The 18923-nt window shown below is 33.2% G+C and overlaps 2 non-coding genes across 2 annotated transcripts; one reads left to right on the top strand and one right to left on the bottom strand.

Moving 5' to 3' along the window:
• Positions 1 to 504: 504 nt before the first annotated feature.
• Positions 505 to 577, top strand: Trnak-uuu (transfer RNA lysine (anticodon UUU)). Its single transcript has one exon. It is a non-coding gene; the product is annotated as a tRNA-Lys (tRNA).
• An 8387-nt stretch (positions 578 to 8964) lies between these two features.
• On the bottom strand, positions 8965 to 9037 carry Trnak-uuu (transfer RNA lysine (anticodon UUU)). Its single transcript has one exon. It is a non-coding gene; the product is annotated as a tRNA-Lys (tRNA).
• Between the last annotated feature and the right edge of the window lie 9886 nt (positions 9038 to 18923).

Genomic DNA, 18923 nt, shown 5'->3' with positions numbered 1-18923 from the left:
TGGCGATGTAAGAGATGGTTAACATTTCTTACAATATCAATGTCTATGGGCGTTGGTGACCACTTACCATCAGGTGGCCCATATGCTCGTCCGCCTACCACTCTCATAAAAAAAGTTACTAAGCGTTAATACAATACCTTGACAAATACAATCCACATTTGTCTTTAAAACGAAATGAATTTTCAAGATATATATTCAATTTTAACTAGTAACATACAGGTTGTATGTCACCAGTTAAAGTTCATTTACAAAATTAAACATAAAATTGATCTAGCCCGGTGATTATACCGCCTAATAAAAATTGAGTCCAAGGTTCGATCTTTTACAATCGTTATTAAATATGATGAGTGTGTGTTTTGTGTTACGTTCTTATAAAACCTCGAGTGTGAAAGAAGTAACCGAATAATCGGAATTGCGTAATTACTTCCATTGTTTTATAATTTTCTTCACCTTTACACTAGCCACGATCTTGTTATTATGCCCTAAATATTCAAGTCATTAAGAGCCCGGATAGCTCAGTCGGTAGAGCATTGGACTTTTAATCCAAGGGTCCAGGGTTCAAGTCCCTGTCCGGGCGGTTTTTTTTCCCAGACAGACCTCAAAATTAATGGAGCCACATGTATATAAATAATGCCTTTAAACTATCAAAGAAAAAAAGCACACATTTTTTAAAATAATTATTATAGGTAGGCAGACACATGACCCATAGCCCATATGCATTGGCGCTGTAAGACATATTATCATCCCTTACATCGTCTATGCGCCACCGACCTTGGGAACTACGATTTTATTTCCCTTGTACCTGTTACTTTAGCTCCCCAAACCGGAACACAACGATGACAAGTATTGCTGTTTGGTAGTAGAATATTTGATAATTGGGTAGTTCATACCCAGAATGGCTTTCATAAAGCCCTACCATCAAATTAATAATAAAGAACACTCGTTATACATGTGTTTCTCATTCATTCTGTAGTAGCTTATTTGACTTATATTCACTTATATTATAAGATAAATATTGGCTATTAATTTCTTTTATAAACCCACTTATAGTCCATTTCTGAATAACTAGTTACTTCCGCGGCTTCGCGCGCGTGTGACGTTTTTGTGTGTTTGTGTCTTATATCCTTTTCTATTACACTGACAACGTGTATGTATTTCGTAACGATCGGTTGAGATGTTAAAATATAAAAGCGTAACAAACATACTCATTTACAATATTAGTGAGGATTTTGTAGATTATTAACATAGAAAGAAATTATATTTATTAGATAATAAATTTCGAATAGATTAAGAAGTGACATGCGACATTAACTATAATGAATAAAATATTACAAGAATTACAAGCAAATAGTATATCACCATAAGTTGGTTGTCAACATTTCACTGATGAGTAATGAAGTGAGCTTTGAATAGAACATTATTTCATTTAGTATATTAAGAGACCGCCAAAAATTGGAGCAAATCAGATGTTATGATTATTATATTTATAAAGCTGAGTTAAAAATACGCCGTAATAGTAAAAATTTCTGGTCATTTGTAAAATCTAAGAAATCATCTTGTGGTCTACCCAATAATCTATTTTTAATGAATCGTACTGTTTGCGGGGGGAGGGTTGTATGTTCACTTTTTAATGATTATTTTCAATCCGTTTATGAAATACCAGCCGCCTCTCCAACACTTAAATGTTCTTCTGGTAGCAATAGTAATTTGGATATTGGACATATAGAACTGTCTGCAGCCACTGTTGAAAAGTATCTGCAAAGGTTGGCTCTTAATAAAGGATATGGTCCTGATGAAATTCCACCTATATTTCTAAAACCTTGTTACAGATCACTTGCTTATCCAATTTTTATTCTGTTTAAAAAATCACTACGTAGCGGTGACATTCCGGAAATATGGAAGAGATCATACGTTGTTCCCATCTATAAATGTGGAGATAAAACATAACGTTCAGAACTATAGGCCAATATACAAATTTTGCACAATTGCAAAATTGTTTGAGAAAATTATCTATGACAGCATCTTTCCCTTCGTGAGGGGTACATTGTTTAATGAACAACATGGTTTTGTGAATAGAAGATCTACTGAGACAAATGTTTGTGAGTTGACACATCATGTTGCCATGGCTATGGATAGGGGCTATCAGGTTGACGTTGTGTATACTGACTACTCTAAGGCTTTTGATAAAATATCTCATACAATCTTATTGCATAAACTATAGCAAGTTGGTATACATGGCGACCTGCTTCGTTGGTTGTCCTCATACCTTCGAAACAGAAGTCAATCGACAGATCAAGGGCTTCTGTTCTTCTTTTGTTCCAGTTTCTTCTGGTGTACCTCAGGACTCTCACCTCGGTCCGTTATTATTTAATATTTTTATAAACGATATACATAAATTTTTGATCTTACATCTATACTGTTGTATGCCGATGATATGAAAATCTTTAAAGTTATTGCTAATCCTTCGGATTGCAGCCTTTTGCAAAATGATCTATATAAGTTGTGTAACTATTGTAACGAAATATCACTGTATTTAAATGTTAAGAAATGTTGCATTATTTCTTTTACATGTAAGTCAAATCCAATAACTTTTAATTATAAATTGAATAATGACAATATTACCCGAGTAACTGAGGTGAGAGACTTGGGGATATACCTAGACAGCAAATTACCACTTAAATTCCATATAGATTATATAGTTGCCAAGGCATTTCGAATGCTTGGCTTTATACTCAGGGTTAGTAAAGATATTAAAAATGACACAACCTTTGTCCTTTTATATAATTGCTTTGTCCGTTCATAGCTGGAATATGGTTCTGTAGTCTGGAATCCACAATATAAAACTTATACTGATACAATAGAAAAAATTCACCATAAATTTGTTAAATATCTTAAATCTAAATATTTCACTCTGAATCGAAATCCGCCTAAAATGATTTCCTTACTGGATCGTCGTACAATGCGAGATTAAAGTTTTTTATTTAAACTAATACATAACTTGAATGATAGTCCATCTTTTAAGCAAAATTAACTTTAGATGTAAAAAAGTGAACACAAGCAATAGTGCTGTATTCCACTTACCCTCCACTCGAACCAATTATGCTCAAAACGAGTTTATATATACAATAGGAAGTTTATTGACTTGGACATGTTTTATCTATTTATTTTTTATTATATATACATATTATTGTTTTGCTGTTTGTTAACTGTTTGAATCTTCATAATTATTATTTATAATTTACAAAATTGCTTGTTTACTGTCATACATGAATTAGTTTTAAGTGGAAACTTGATTGGTGTGTGAGCGAGTTAATTATTGTATAATGTATCTGGTGTGTACTGTATGTTTCCCAATTATAATAAAAATAAAATAAAAATAAAAAACTGCAGATTGCGTTTAGAAGTCAAATAAGAACAGCTACGTTTTATTTAATACTTTTCATTTTATATATAATCTTTTCAATATTCACGTACACTTGTTCGTGTCTTTGATGTTTCCGTCAAGTTTGATGGTATGGTTTTAATAATGATAGTAAGTTTTTTTTAAATATATATTATAGGTATGTGGACGTGCAAATGGGCCACCTGATGGTAAGTGGTCACCAACGCCCATAGACATTTGCAATGTAAGAAATGTTAACCATCACTTAAATCGCCAAAGCGCCACCAAATTTAAGAGCTAAGATGTTATGTCCCTTGTGCCTGTAATTACACTGGCTCACTCACCGTTCAAACCGGAACACAACAATACCAAGTACTGCTGTTTTGCGCTAGAATATCTTACATTACATTATAAGTTTGATAACCTATTAGTAATAAAAAATTCTGTAGCAGGTGGACTCGCTATTTAATAGCAAGAATAACTTAATTGCATAACAATTAAATGATATAAACATAAATATATATAAAAAAATAATAATAGAAAACTTAGTGGAAAAAAGCAAAATTATCCTAATTATTTTATAAACATGCATACAAGAAATAAAGAAGATTAAGACAAGATGCCCTATTGGTAAGAACGCGTGAATCTTAACCGATGATCGTGGGTTCAAACCCGGGCAAGTACCTCTGAACTTTCATGTGCTAAATTTGTTATTATAATTCATCTCATGCCTGATGGTGAAGAAAAACAACGTGAGGAAACCCGCATGTGTCTAATTTCACTGAAATTCTACCACATGTGTATTCCACCAAGTCGCATTGGAGCAGCAGGATTGAATAAGCTCCAAACCTTCTCCTCAAAAAGGGAGAGGAGGCCTTAGCTCAGCAGTTGGACATTCACAGGCTGGTACTGTTACATGCAAGAAATATGTGTATGAGGTGTGACGTGTCTGTCTACACACAGTAGACTCGTAGTCTGGTGAAGTATTGCATGAAAATATTTACTAATAAATAAATTCATGTTAAATAATAATAATATTAATGTCCTCCGGACCGATTTCGGCCACGGCAGCCAATCTCAAGTGAGATTAGCCAACTGCGCAGGAGATATTATAGTGCACAAGTGTGTGCGCAAACACAGGTGCACTCTCTATTCCCTAACTCTCATAATCCGATGGAACGGCAATCCGACAACATTTTCTGACAGAAAAACCCAATAACTTTTTATTGGCCAGACTTGGGAATTGAACCCATTATCTCCGGGTCTGTGGCCTTACATCAAGCCACTAGACAAACGAGGCAGTCAAGTTAAAAAATATATATATTTGGAACACCAGCATCTTTCATATTTTTGTGAAAAATTAGCGTTTTTTATCACAGTTGAAAAGCAAAACCTTATTTATATACAAAATTTGAGCCAAAAAGTCGTTTCAAAGATACATGAAAATCCTATATTTATCCAAAAATGGCTCATTTTATAGTATAAGATTAAAATATACTAATAATTATAAATCGTACCAATCTTTACGAGTTTATATAGAAGATAAAGCTTGAAGTATCCGTTGATTTTGACGAGTCGGTTGACGTGTTTGGTACATACTTACATTTCACGCCGAAGGTTGTGGATTCGATTCCCACCGAGGAAAGACATTTGTGTGCATAAACATGTCTCTTAGTCCTGAGTCTGGGTGTAATTATCTATATAAGTATGTATTTACAAAAGAAAATAATAGTATATGTAGTATATCAGTTGTCTGGTTTCCATAGTACAAGCTCAGTACAAGCTTAATTTGGGATCAGATGGCCGTGTGTGTTTAAAGTCCCAGGATATTATATTTAAAATTTTGTTACATACATAAATATAATTGAGTTCAGTTCAGTTCGTTCCAGATTTTAATAGCCTGAATTGTAAAAGAATTACAAGAAAAGAAGTATTGGAACGATCTTCCTTTAAATATTCGGGAGGCCAAATCCATAGATATTCTTCAAAAACTTGTGAAAGTCCCTTTTTGTCTCAAATGCCTTATTACCAATAATTTCTTTTATTGCAGTATTTTTTGTGTTATTCATTTGCTTTTCTTTTTTCTTTTTTGTTATGTTTGAGGACTTATCGTTTTATTCGTTGTTGCTGTATATAGTATGTATTTATATCATATACTTATAATATTGTATGTACTGATAATATAATTTATTTATGGATATAAGTATAGTATGTGTATTTTATATTTACTTTTGTTAACTGTTTTTTTTAAATTAAATATTAATATTATTTTATTCATACCACCACCTACCTCATATCCTATCTGTAATTACTTACACTCGGTTGCCTGGAAGAGATCGCTATGTAACGATAAGGTCGTATAATACATAATTGTACATTTATTTAGGCAGTATACATGTTTTGTTTTTTCTCTTTGTGGTGTGATGTACAATAAAGTATCATAATTGCATTATGTACGTGTTTAATGAAAAGAGTGACTAATGAGTTTGTAGTCGGTTCATATTTATAACATTATCATACAAAACTGCTTGGATGTCTACTTGAATAAAGCTTATTATAAATATCTCTATTAATATTATAAATGCTAAAGTAACTCCGTATGTTACGCTTTCACGGCTAGAACGTACTATTTTGATGAAAATAAGTATGAAGCGAGCTTGAAACCTAAGAAAGGACCATAGGCTGTTTTATAAACCAACCTTTCCCCTCAACACCAACATCTCTCCCCTAAAATTCTTGCGAAGCCGCGAGCGAACACTAGTTTATTATTTGTTAATAAATCTTCTAGTGAGTATGTTTAAAAACAAAATCTATCATAATATTATAAATACGAAACTCTGTCTGTTATGCTTTCACGGGTAGAACACTGAACCGATTTTGATGAAACTTGGTACACAAAAGCTTGAACACCAAACTCGAACATAGGCTCCTTTTATCTAACCTCACACGCCAGCAAAGTCGCGTTCGGAAACTACTTATAAGTATTGCAAGCTGACTGTACTTAATCTATTGATACTTAATATTTTTTTTCATTCTTAGTTTCGTTAAGACCTCAAGTGCATTAAAAGGTCATAAAGTACGTCAAACTAAAGTGCAATTTTGATAGCAGTCATTACGTTTGGTGTTGGTATTCATATAATAGCGATCAGAAGGCTAATTGCAGTCGCAATGGTATTCATTTATGTTGAAATTGTTGTATATAATTAAAATTAGAAATTAAATTATAATATTATATTAGTCTGAGTATAATGGGTTGTAGAAGTCGCTGGTGCATTTACATATACCCCACATGAAGTGGTGGTATGTGGGACTCGCCGCCGCCGTGTGCGCCGGAATACCCACTAAAAAATAGGTAATACCCACGTTGTCTCTTCAGGCTGCGCCACTGGCTCGCTTACGCATACTACCGTGATGCATATTGCTATGAAGACCAAACGGTTGGCCCGCCAATGCAGGGAATATAGGGAGGTTCAAAGAACCCTACTATTTCTGTTGACGCTTTCTGAAGAAGGCCCGCATAGCATCGACGAGGAGCTTTATTGTCGTCCACACGAAGCGAGGGCAATACATGGCGGGACGTGCTTACTTGGGGAGGAAACAGTTCCCCAATCGGGCAAAATAGGAGCGTCAGTGGTAGTGTTTCCGTCGTGGTACGCATATAAGTATATATGTATAAGACTTGGTCTTGACATTACCAGGAATTCGTTCCCGTCGGTTTATTTTCACTGCTATGATTGCATGATTAACCTGGACTCTGTGTATGTCAAATTGAATTAAGTCGCTCTGTGTCCCACTTGGCACAGAGGTTGTCCATTGCCATACAGCGCAGAAATGCGGCCTGCATTATGGGCAGCTTTGCGTCGGGTGGGAATCGGGAGGTACTATTTTAAATTTGACTAAAATAATAAACATGGAAAAAAATTGACATTAATCATCCAATAAAACCTTTATTAAGATAATAAAGATTAAATATATATATAAAAAAAATTGAATTAAGATCGATTTAATAGTTTACTCATTAAGAGGTAACAAACAGACCTAGCTAATTTCATCCTTATAATAATAGTCAGATATGGATAATTATTTTTTCGCAAGCAAAGCCGTGACCTGTTTGCGAAAAAAACTGTAACGTTTTTACGAAAGATTAATTATATATGTTATATCGACACAGAAGTTAAGATAGAATACATTGATCTTAATCTTAGGTCGCGGGTTCAAATCTGAACATGTAATATTTTTCTCAAGCTCGTACGTAAATCATTGTCAGGTGACCTGCATTTGTCAAAATTCTGAAATGTTACTTTGTTTATCCATTAATTATACGCTCATTGACTGTCGATCTATTACGGACTTAGAAAGAAATACCTCAGATTCTATAGGAACCGGTGGACGAAATTCAGCGAGACTATAATTTTTTTATAAACTATATCATTAATAACCCGATATTTATACATAAGGTATGTATTATTATAATCATGTAAAATGTCACTAATTTTTACAATATTTTTTTTTATATTTGCCGGGAAGGGAAATAACTCTACACCACCTGATGGTAAGTGGTAGTAGAGTCAAACGCGACGACGGCCGGTACAGTCGGGAAGAATGTTCTGCACTAGCCGCCCCCGCCTTGCCGGCCCGCAAGATGCCTCTTCTATTTATATCATACGCATACACATAGATACACGTGTGTTAGATTTTCACTCGTCATATTCACGTTTCTCCACGAAATGTACCTTCACCGACGAAATGAGACAAATTATGAGCAGTCAATGATTGGCCGGGCTTGAACCCGTTATCTTAGGTTGGGATTCAACCGTCCAATAAATTTAATAAAACATTATTTTTATTAGAAAAGATCATTCCCAGATCACTCATTATAATTATTAAGACGTTGTTTCTATTAATGGAATGAGATATGGTCGAAATAAAAAAAGATAAAATTGGAGAAAAGGAAATAGTTTTTTATTGATTAAAAAATTTAATGAAACATCATAAATAACATCTGTAAATATTGAAGATTGTGCAAGCATAGCTGTCTTAATTACATTAATAATTTTTATCTGTACAGCTTTATAATTCATTTATAAGTACATATGTATTTATTGCAGGGTCCTTATATATATCCAATGTGGTTAAAGTGCAGTTACAAAAGCAGTCATTACATTAAACGTCTAGTAATGAGCAAAAACTCGTTTGTCGTGATAGGGCAAACCTTGGCGGTGATTTGTCAAATTTGGATCAAGCGGACATCTTTAATTTATGTTCTGATTTTAAAATTAACGCTTGTTTATGCACATAGCTTGTAAATTGATCAATTGATACTGGCTGGTATATTTGACGTTTGAATTTTAGAATTAGCATTATACGTGTATTATGATTCTATTCTTGAATTGCTTAACATTTGGTATCCATTTTGAATTCATGTTCTGTTTTTAAACTTTGATATGCGATGCTTCGTCAAGAAAAAAGGTTTTTCTAATGACAAAATTAATGACGAAAGAAATAGAAATTTGATTGTTAATATACACCTACGTGTTATTAGTAAAAAGAGATAGATGCTATTACTATTTGTTAAAAAAAAACGCCCGGACAGGGACTTGAACCCTGGACCCTTGGATTAAAAGTCCAATGCTCTACCGACTGAGCTATCCGGGCTACATGAGGGGTAGTTAATCTATGGACTTATAACATACCCAACGGTAGTGCGTAGGCCTGGATGGGAAACACGCAGTCACAATTGTTTTATGGTTAAAATCGGGATATGACAAATAAAATCATTAAAAAAATTTTGAAAGTTTATTTTATACCAACGATACATTTTTTTCGAAAAACTAAATTATGGTCTAGTTCTTTTACAATAATCTATTAATCAGTGGTCCTGTTTTAATAAGAAATAAAGACGAATTATAAGATGAATTAAATTTGAATTAATACAAAAATAAATTAAACAATTAAAATTTAGAATAAAATAAATAACATTATTAATTAATTTGTATAAGTATTTAACTTATTTTCCTTCTTAAAACTAGCAAGGGTGTCATGAAAGATATCAATTTCATGACACCCAAATTTGTATGTACTTTACACATAAAGTTGTATATCTTATAATATGTATTACAAGTATCGCCCTGAAACTATTTTATCCCCATTTAGAACATAAAAATCTAATTTCACTTTAAAAAGTATCTCAAATTTATTTTGTATAATTTGTGTTTATTGTATTTTATATATTTTTTAAAAATGTGTTAATTTAATACAATACAGATAACCTTTATTTACTCTCACACCAATATAAAGAATAAGTTTGTAATAATACAGGACACCAGATAATGTCTGTCCCACCCAGGACAGACATTTGTGTGCATGAACATGTCTAATTGTCCTGAGTCTGGGTGTAATTATCTATATAAGTATGTATTTACAAAAGGTAAGTAGTATATGTAGTATATCAGTTGTCTGGTTTCCATAGTACAAGCTCTGCTCAGTTTGGGATCAGATGGCCATGTGTGAATAATGTCAATGATGTTCCAGGAATAGCACACAGTACAGTGTACGAACGTCGATGGACCGACCAAATAAAAACAACTGTCGGCGGTCCTTTGCATGAATGCACCAGGCTCACCACTGACAGGGACATATGGCGAAGGCTCGTGAGGCGAATAATATCTGCGCCGAATAATTCATAATATTTCATGGTGACCACGACCGCTCTGACAAGAATGTCACGACAAAGAAGAACAGTGTACGTTAAACAAATTAATCTTCTTTTTTTTCAGATAGGTTGAGAGTTGACACAGATGGTAAGTGGCCACAATCTGGTAAAGCTTTGTGCAAGCTCGTCTGGGTAGGTACCACTCACTCATCGAATATTCTACCGCAAAACAGCAGTACTTGGTATTGTTGTGTTCCGGTTTGAAGGGTGAGTGAGTCAGTGTATTTACAGGCGCAGGGGACATAACATCTTAGTTCCCAAGGTTGGTGGCGCATTGGTGATGTAAGCGATGGTTAACATTTCTTACAATGCCAATGTCTATGGGCGTTGGTGACCTCTTATCATCAAATGGCCCATATGCTCGTCTGCCTTCCTATTCTATAAAAAAAACCGTCCACTGTAAGATATATTAATCACCCCTCACATCTTCAATGTGCCACATACAATAACAACAATTATATAACAATACTGAATATTACTAGTGGCAGGATATGATGAGTGGTACCCAGACGGGCTTGCACATCTCTACGACCAAGTAAAACCAAGTGTGTTGCAACTGGTCCGTGTAATAAAAATATAATGTTACATAAAATTTCAATCTGTCTAAGCGGATTTTGATGTAGCGACGCCGTGATACGAACAACCTTGGCGGTGAATAGAATTACATCTTCATATTTTTTTACATTCCAAAATATTCGTGGAATGGTTTCACGAAATTCGACAATGCTGAGAGATTATGCTAATACATATTTACAAATTTATGGCTCTAGTGTTTCTGTCTATTAAGAACTAAATTATATTACGTAAAACCACAATTATTTTAAATAAATAAAGCAGTACAGCAGCAGTACATACATATATACGAAATAATAAATCAACCAAGTTTCCACTAATAACTATTACAGATAATTTAAAAAAAAAACCACAGAAATTGGTTTTAATGTTCACTGGTGGTAGGGCTTTGTGCAAGCTCGTCTGGGTAGGTACCACCCACTTATCAGATAATCTACCGCAAAACAGCAGTACTTGGCATTGTTGTGTTCCGGCTTGAAGGGTGAGTGAGCTAGTATAATTACAGGCATTAGGGATATATAGCATGTAAGCGATGGTTAACAATTCTTACAATGTCAATGTCTATGGGCGTTGGAAACCATTTACAAAAAAAAAAACTTAAAAAAACAAATAAACTAACATCGTCGTTATATAATTCGATAAAAATTACATTTATAAAATAATATTTGATTAATATTTCCCATTAAGATAATCTCAGATCTTTATAATGCAACGTAAAGACAGTCACGATATTATACTTACATATAAAAATAATATCAAAAGTTCAACATTGATATTCGAAGCATCAAAACGAAGTCACGAAATACGATCGGATTTGTTTTTAATGAAATCATTGTTATGATGCAATCATTGAATAAAACGGAGCGTAAACGATACTTTTAAGCAGTTTCTACACTCGTCCATAAAACGCTGCGAACCTTAGCCGCGGTTATTGAGCGAAAAATAGGGCCCTCTACAATCGCAACGTTCACGGTTACGTTCACAGTAAAACAGTTTAACCAAGCGCGAAATCGTTATTGAAACATTGATACCAAAACCAAAAGCAAAGTACCAACGCTAAGCCGTGAAACCATCTACACTTGCGTTTCGCAGCTTATATTATATCGACGGGTATTATAATCGACTATCTCACGACTTATGTTTGCTTGGTACTTATTAGCTGTCTCTTCGATCTAGTAACTATCTTATACTTGATGAAGAGAGCTGATGAGATTGACCTTGCGATGCCAGCGCTGTTAGCATCGGCGAGGATTGAGGGGACGATATCACTTATTTATCCCCGGAGGCAAGCTCCGATGAATGAGAGGCCGCTGATAAGTTACTCGAGGATTCTCCAGCGTAAAAAAAATACAAAACTTATAACTTTAAAAATACATATATGGCTATAAATCTCAGGTCGGAATAATATAAGTCTCTAGTTTTTTCTAAAAATTATGGTAAATTAGTGGTTCTGCGTCTGATTTCGGCTCTTGACGGATTGCTTCCCCTTCGGTCTCCAACTGGAGAGCGAGGCACTTGTGTATGCGTTTGTGGAAAATCATTCACCAAGAAGGCTCTTACAAGCAGTTTTGAATCATAAAGCTACCCGATAGATTGTCTGGTTAGAAATATTCATTTCTCATTAATAATAGTCACGATAAACTCCCTTACATGATAAAACACAATAAAAATGGCATTCACTATATGCGAGTATACAAATTACAAGTAATACATATTATGAGGGTAATCTTTAAAAATTATATTAAAAGCGACACACAAGTTATTTGTTTATAAAATAGAAAGGTGGACGAACATATGGGCCACCTAATGGTAAGTGGTCTTTAACGCCCATAGACATTGGCATTGTAAGAAATGTTAACCGCTTACATCATCAATGCGCCACCAACCTTGGGAACTAAGATGTTATGTCCCTTGTGCCTGTAATTATATGCTCACTCACCATTCAAACCGGGACACTTCAATACCAAGTACTGCTGTTTTGCGGTAAAAAATCTGATGAGTGGGTGGTACTAACACAAAGCCCTACCACCAGTTAACGAAACAATACATAGCCGGGTATAAAGAGTAAATGAATCTTAGTGGCAATAAGTTATACCGAGAAAAATCGGCAAGAAATGCAGTAGTTGGTCTTTTTCATAAATAAAAAAAAAATACACTATTATTTCTTGTATTATGGCTGATTTGTAGTTTAATTATCATATTGGAATTTTACGCTTCTCTTGATATTTTTGCTCTACAAGAGTGTTACTTATTAATGGCTTAAAATGTAATTAATGTTATATTTGGATCATTCAGTTGACATAAAAATAAGCATGCTTTTAGCTTACATTGTTTATGTATATTGTAACTTTTGGTGATAGTACGATATTAAATAAATAAATATGCAATTTATTTATTTTTAAGAAACGCCACATATAATAAACATATATTCAAAATTAACGACAAAAAATTACAAAAACAGTAGGCTAGTAAAGTGTGATACACAATTATGATTATGAATAACAATTAATATGAAATTACGATTATAAAATAAACAATCTACCTTTATATTTATAAAAATTATATCTTAGGACATTTTTTTTTCACACACGGCCATCTGATCCCAAATTAAATTTGTACAGAGCTTGTACTATGGAAACCAGACAACTGATATACTACATATACTATTTTTCTTTTGTAAATACATACTTATATAGATAATTACACCCAGACTCAGGACAAACAGTCATATTCATGCACACAAATATCTGTACTGGGTGGGAATCGAATCCACTACCATCGGCGTGAAAGGCAAGCATCCACCAACCACGCCAACCGGCTCGTCAAATCATTTAACTTTTGTTGTATTATTTTATATCTATATTTATTTTTGTTTTACTAATTTTCGTAATATAATTAACAATCTATAACTCATTACGTAATGTTTAATGAGTCATGTGACTCTGTCTGTTTGTCTGTCACACAGTAGCACGAGTTGAACATAACATCTTATCTAATGAACTTGATTGATGTTTTAATTACCGCTTAAATTAATTGCATTACATACATTATATATTGTTGTTGAAATTTATAAGAAATCATGTTATAAAAACGATATCAGATTTATTAATTAAAAAATATGTATAGAACATTATATACAATATGGATACATTGAATACGATTTAAAAAAGAAATGCTTAGCTTTTCCAAAAATTATTAAAACGTATTTAAAAAAATTGCCTGAATTAATGATTAAAATAAAATATCAGACTTTGAGATGGGTCCTTTGCCTATATTAAAAACAACGCACAGAAAAAAAACATATTACATACATAGGATTCACAGTAAGCTATCTCGGTTCGAACGATCATCTATATAAATTATTTACGTTTTACTGAGAAGTAAGATGACTTATATATTTATATAGATCACGATTTACATTATATATTCAAATATATAAGTGACAAGGATGTATAAATAATGGTAGGGTTTTTAATGTTAGATAAAAGATTATTAAGTATTTCATGGTTGAGAATGTTTATCACATAAACCGGACATATAACGTTATTTGTTTAATTTAAATTATTTACCTAATGGTAAATGGGTCTCATACACATTGACATGTTAGAAAATAAATCCCTTGAACAACTGCAAAGGCCGCCAAGGCCTCCGGTGTTGCATGTGTCCATGGGCGGTGGTAGACACTTTCCATTAGGTGAGCCCTGCCTTTCCTCCTATTCTTAGAGATAATGATCTTGAAACAGCTGAACAGATTTTCTTTAATCATAACTAAGAACGTTCTCGATGTTGATAAAGGTGATTAAGGTGAAATGATAAAGGTACAAACAAAAAAAAAACATAATCGGGTCATCCGCTTAGGAGCTACAATGCCATACAGACGCATAGATATGTCCGCCTAGGTATTCTATAAAAAAAAATATAAAAAACATCTACGTTGAATCGCAATTCCGATCCTCTAGATAGAAAAACTGTCGAGTGTCCAGTGGAAGCAATATATAAAACGTTTATAGTAAAAAAAGATCAAAATATAGAGGAGTCTGTAAAGAAAGGTACACCATAGATCAGTTCAAGGCAACGCGCTCACATTCAATAATATGCTACGAATTGTCCCGACGAATGCTATGGAGTCGATGCGTTTTATAAATTTTTATTACTAATTGTATTATGAAATGGGAAGGTAATAATGATAACAATATATCAATAATCGAATGTATATTTCTATCTTAATGCTTTTTTTTAATGATGAGCCGGTTGGCGTGGTTAGTAGACACTTGACTTTCACGCCAAAGGTTGTGGATTCGATTCCCACCCATTACAGACATTTGTGTGCATGAACATGTCTGTTTGTCCTGAGTCTGGGTGTAATTATCTATATAAGTATGTATTTACAAAAGAAAAGTAGTATATGTAGTATATCAGTTGTCTGGTTTCCATAGTACAAGCTCTGTACGAGCTTAATTTGGGATCAGATGGCCGTGTGTGAATAATGTCCCCGGATATTATTATTATATTATTATTATTTTTCCAATTCACAACTGTTATTTTCCGTTGTCATGGCCACATCATCTCATCCGTAATTTTGGTTGCCATAGCAACATTTTTGTACAAAAACGAATGACGTTCTGAAAGGAGCCGATCGGGTATTAAGTTCTGTTGTCACTCGAATGTGATGCCAGTAATGGTTACAGGCGGGCTTGTTGAACAGTACTGGCTATAACTGTCGTGGTATGACTTGGCTTGGCTTGGCTTGGCTTGGCTCGGCTCGTCTCGTCTGGTGCGTAGCATTATGTAAGGTGGCGTTATGTGGCATGACGTTATAATTATTATAACTATTATTCTTTATATACCAATTCATTTTACACGTATTAATTACTAGGCATGTTACTAGCAGAACTCACACGTAGCCTTATAGCGTACTGTCAATACTAACCAATCAAAGATATTAAAACCATAGACAATTTACTACTTTTTAGTGATTTTTAATATTCCTACTATTCATCCTTTCTTTAAAATGTATTATTTTACTGTGTATGATTGTATAAAATCAAAATAAACAACGAAAACCCGGCAAGTACGTCAGTAGTTATTTCTATCCTATTCTATACCTGTCAAATACATAATACATACTAGCCTCCCCGGCTAACGTATATACAAATAAATCTTTGTATGAAAATTAATAATAACTAACTGCACGCTAATATATAATACTATTATTCTTGTATTATTTAATTAGCTTATTTCTTTTTAAACATAAGATTTGAATTTATTAAAATTAACATTATTAGGTAAAGTTAAAAAAAAACAATATCTTTTATTTTTTTAATGTAATAATTTTACAAATTATTTATACACTGATACACACAAAATATTAATAAATAGCATGTTTTTTACATACACATATATAGAATATAAATATATTCTGCAATACAAAAAAAAATTAAGACAATTTTTTAACGACAAAAATAATACAACAAATATCGACTCTATTGCTTTGTTATTAACAAAACCTGCACTTCGTATCTGACCGGTTAACATTTTACAAAGGTTAAATTTTCTAACATACATCACATTAAGGCCATAACTCTTATCATTAAAGTAATAAGAGTCAATATGCCATAACAAATTATCGACAAATCGACCCACAGTATACATACTTGTAACTAAGTCTTATTCTAAACGTAGTAGAGTGCATTCTCGCATAAATTAGTTTACTTTATATATTTCACACGGTAATATATTGACTGTTAGTATTATATGTTATTAGTGCCATATTTAAGGATAATATTCGGATTCTGAAGTATATATTATAGCAATTTCGGGTGATGTCAACTTAGAAAGGTCAGCATAGGTTACGCGGTCTTTATAATATTCTGACTGCTTCAGTGGCTATTTTATAAGACTGCAAATCAACGCCCTGGGTACAAGCCGAATATTGGTAAAAGAAATATTCAGTTTTTTTTTTTCGATAAATTCTCAGTACAAGTTCAAAATTACCCGTATTTACAATACTGTGTCTCTGAAATCACGTCTTACGCCTGAAGTCTTTCAGGCCGGATTAGATTTATGGAAGATGAAAATTATGTATAATATTAAGTACTTATAAAAATAAAAGATATACAAAATATCACCGACAGCAGAAAAATTAATTTTTCTGCTGTCGGTGCACTACTACAAACGCAGAAACGTCTCCAAACTGAATTGACTGTCATAGATATTAATTCAAGCTATCTATTGGTACTGAAAAAAATTATTTCACGCTTCATGCATTTTTTAACGAGTTTATGTAACACATGGCATGACATTACATGCTAGTAATATAAGAAAACCTGATCGTCAAATTGCCAAATTGTAAATGGCAATGATTACAGTATGACGATAAAATTGAACAAAATATATGTTTTTTTTTATTTTTCAACGCCCAGAGACGTTGGCATTGTAAGAAATGTTAACCGTCGCTTAAATCGCCAATGCGCCACCAACCTTAGGAATTAAGATGTTATGTTCCTTGTGCCTGTAATGACACTGGCAATTTTGCGGTAGAATATCTGATAAGTGGGTGGTACCTACCCAGACGAGCTTGAACAAAGCCCTACCACCAGTAACTTATTTATAAATAACTAGTTTCGGCATGCGACTTCGCGTATCATGCGACTTTTCAGTACCCCTGAAAACGTATATGTAAAACTCCATGATGATCGGTTGATCATATAAGTGATCTAAATTAAAATATATAATCCCCTTTATAAAATTACTTTACTCTTTATAATATTAAGTATTTTTTTTAAAGATCGAAGATTTCCTGCATCAATGGTGGGAGTCACGGCGACGAATTGCTTACATTCCATCGTAAGGTGTGGAGATATGGACGAAGCATTCGCTGTGGCATTTGAGGGTACACTTAGATCATGAAAGCCAAGGTTAGGGATTTATTTAAACATATTACGAAAATATTTTGATGATTATATTGATAATAATAATAATAATGTCCTCCAGACCGATTTCGGCCACGGCGGCCAATCCCAAGGGAGATTAGCCAAATACGCAGGAGATATTATAGTGCACAAGTGTGTGCGCAAACACAGGTGCACTCTCTATTCCCTAACTCTCATAATCCGATGGGACGGCAATCCGACACGACCGGTAAGAGTTCAGGTGCAGGACCAACGGCTTTACATGCTTTCCAAGGCACGGACGTGTACACATTTCCAGCTTCCGGTCTTTCGGGCTGCTATTGAGATTCTTCGAAAGAAAAACTCAATAACTTTTTATTGGCTCAACCTGGGATTTGAAACTATGGTCTCATGGTCTGCGGCGTTATATCTAGCCACTAGAGCAACGAGGCAGTCGTAGTTCTATAGATTACATACAAATTAAAAAAAATTATTAAGTTAAGTAAAAGAAAGAGAAGTGAAGAAGTGTAACTACAGGCAAAAGGAACATAATATTTTAGTTCCCAAGGTTGGTGGCGCATTGGCGATGTAAGGAATAGTTATATTTCCTACGTGTATATGTATATAGGTCGTGAAGACCATTTACTATCAGATGGCCCATTTGCTTTATCACCATCACCAAGTATATCTATGTATATATTTTGTATTTTTAGTTTATTTACTTTCAGATATTCTTAATTTACTTTATTGTGTCTTCTACTTTTGGTATGTAAATACCAGTAATATATCTTGAAAGGAACTTCGGTCCAATCGTGTATCCTACGACGACAATATATATATAATAACAAATTAATAATAAAATATCTATATATTTATAATATATTATTTAATAATATCTGCTTATCATTATGGATTGTCCTAATTGAGGAGAGAGGCTGGCCAAAGATCTCCTTTCCTCTTGTTAGGAATCTTATTTAAGCACTTAATAGTATTTAGCCAGTATATAAAAATGACAATGTCAGCAATACCAGTTTATCAAAAAGGTATTATAGATATACTAATGTATATACTCTATGGTCAGTGATACACGTCTTGGAATAGGATGGATGTGTAAAAGAAAAACATATTTAAAACATATATTTGTATTTAATCACAGAAGACATTTATAAATATGTTAAACTTAAGCAAAAATACATTAAATTTAAAACGTTTTAAATGATTTTATTACAAATATATATTATGCGTGTAAAAATTAAAAAAAATATAAACAAAAAAAAATATTGTATGTATAAAACCTATTACTTATTTTAATACTAATATATTTCAATAAATTAAATATATTATGAAATAAAGTTTAAACTTACAT

The sequence above is a fragment of the Nymphalis io genome, chromosome 26 (assembly GCF_905147045.1).
Source record: "Nymphalis io chromosome 26, ilAglIoxx1.1, whole genome shotgun sequence".
In the NCBI taxonomy this organism is placed as follows: Eukaryota; Metazoa; Arthropoda; class Insecta; order Lepidoptera; family Nymphalidae; genus Nymphalis; species Nymphalis io.
The sequence above is the reverse complement of the archived record's forward strand: the minus strand, read 5'-3'. Positions and strand labels throughout refer to the sequence as shown.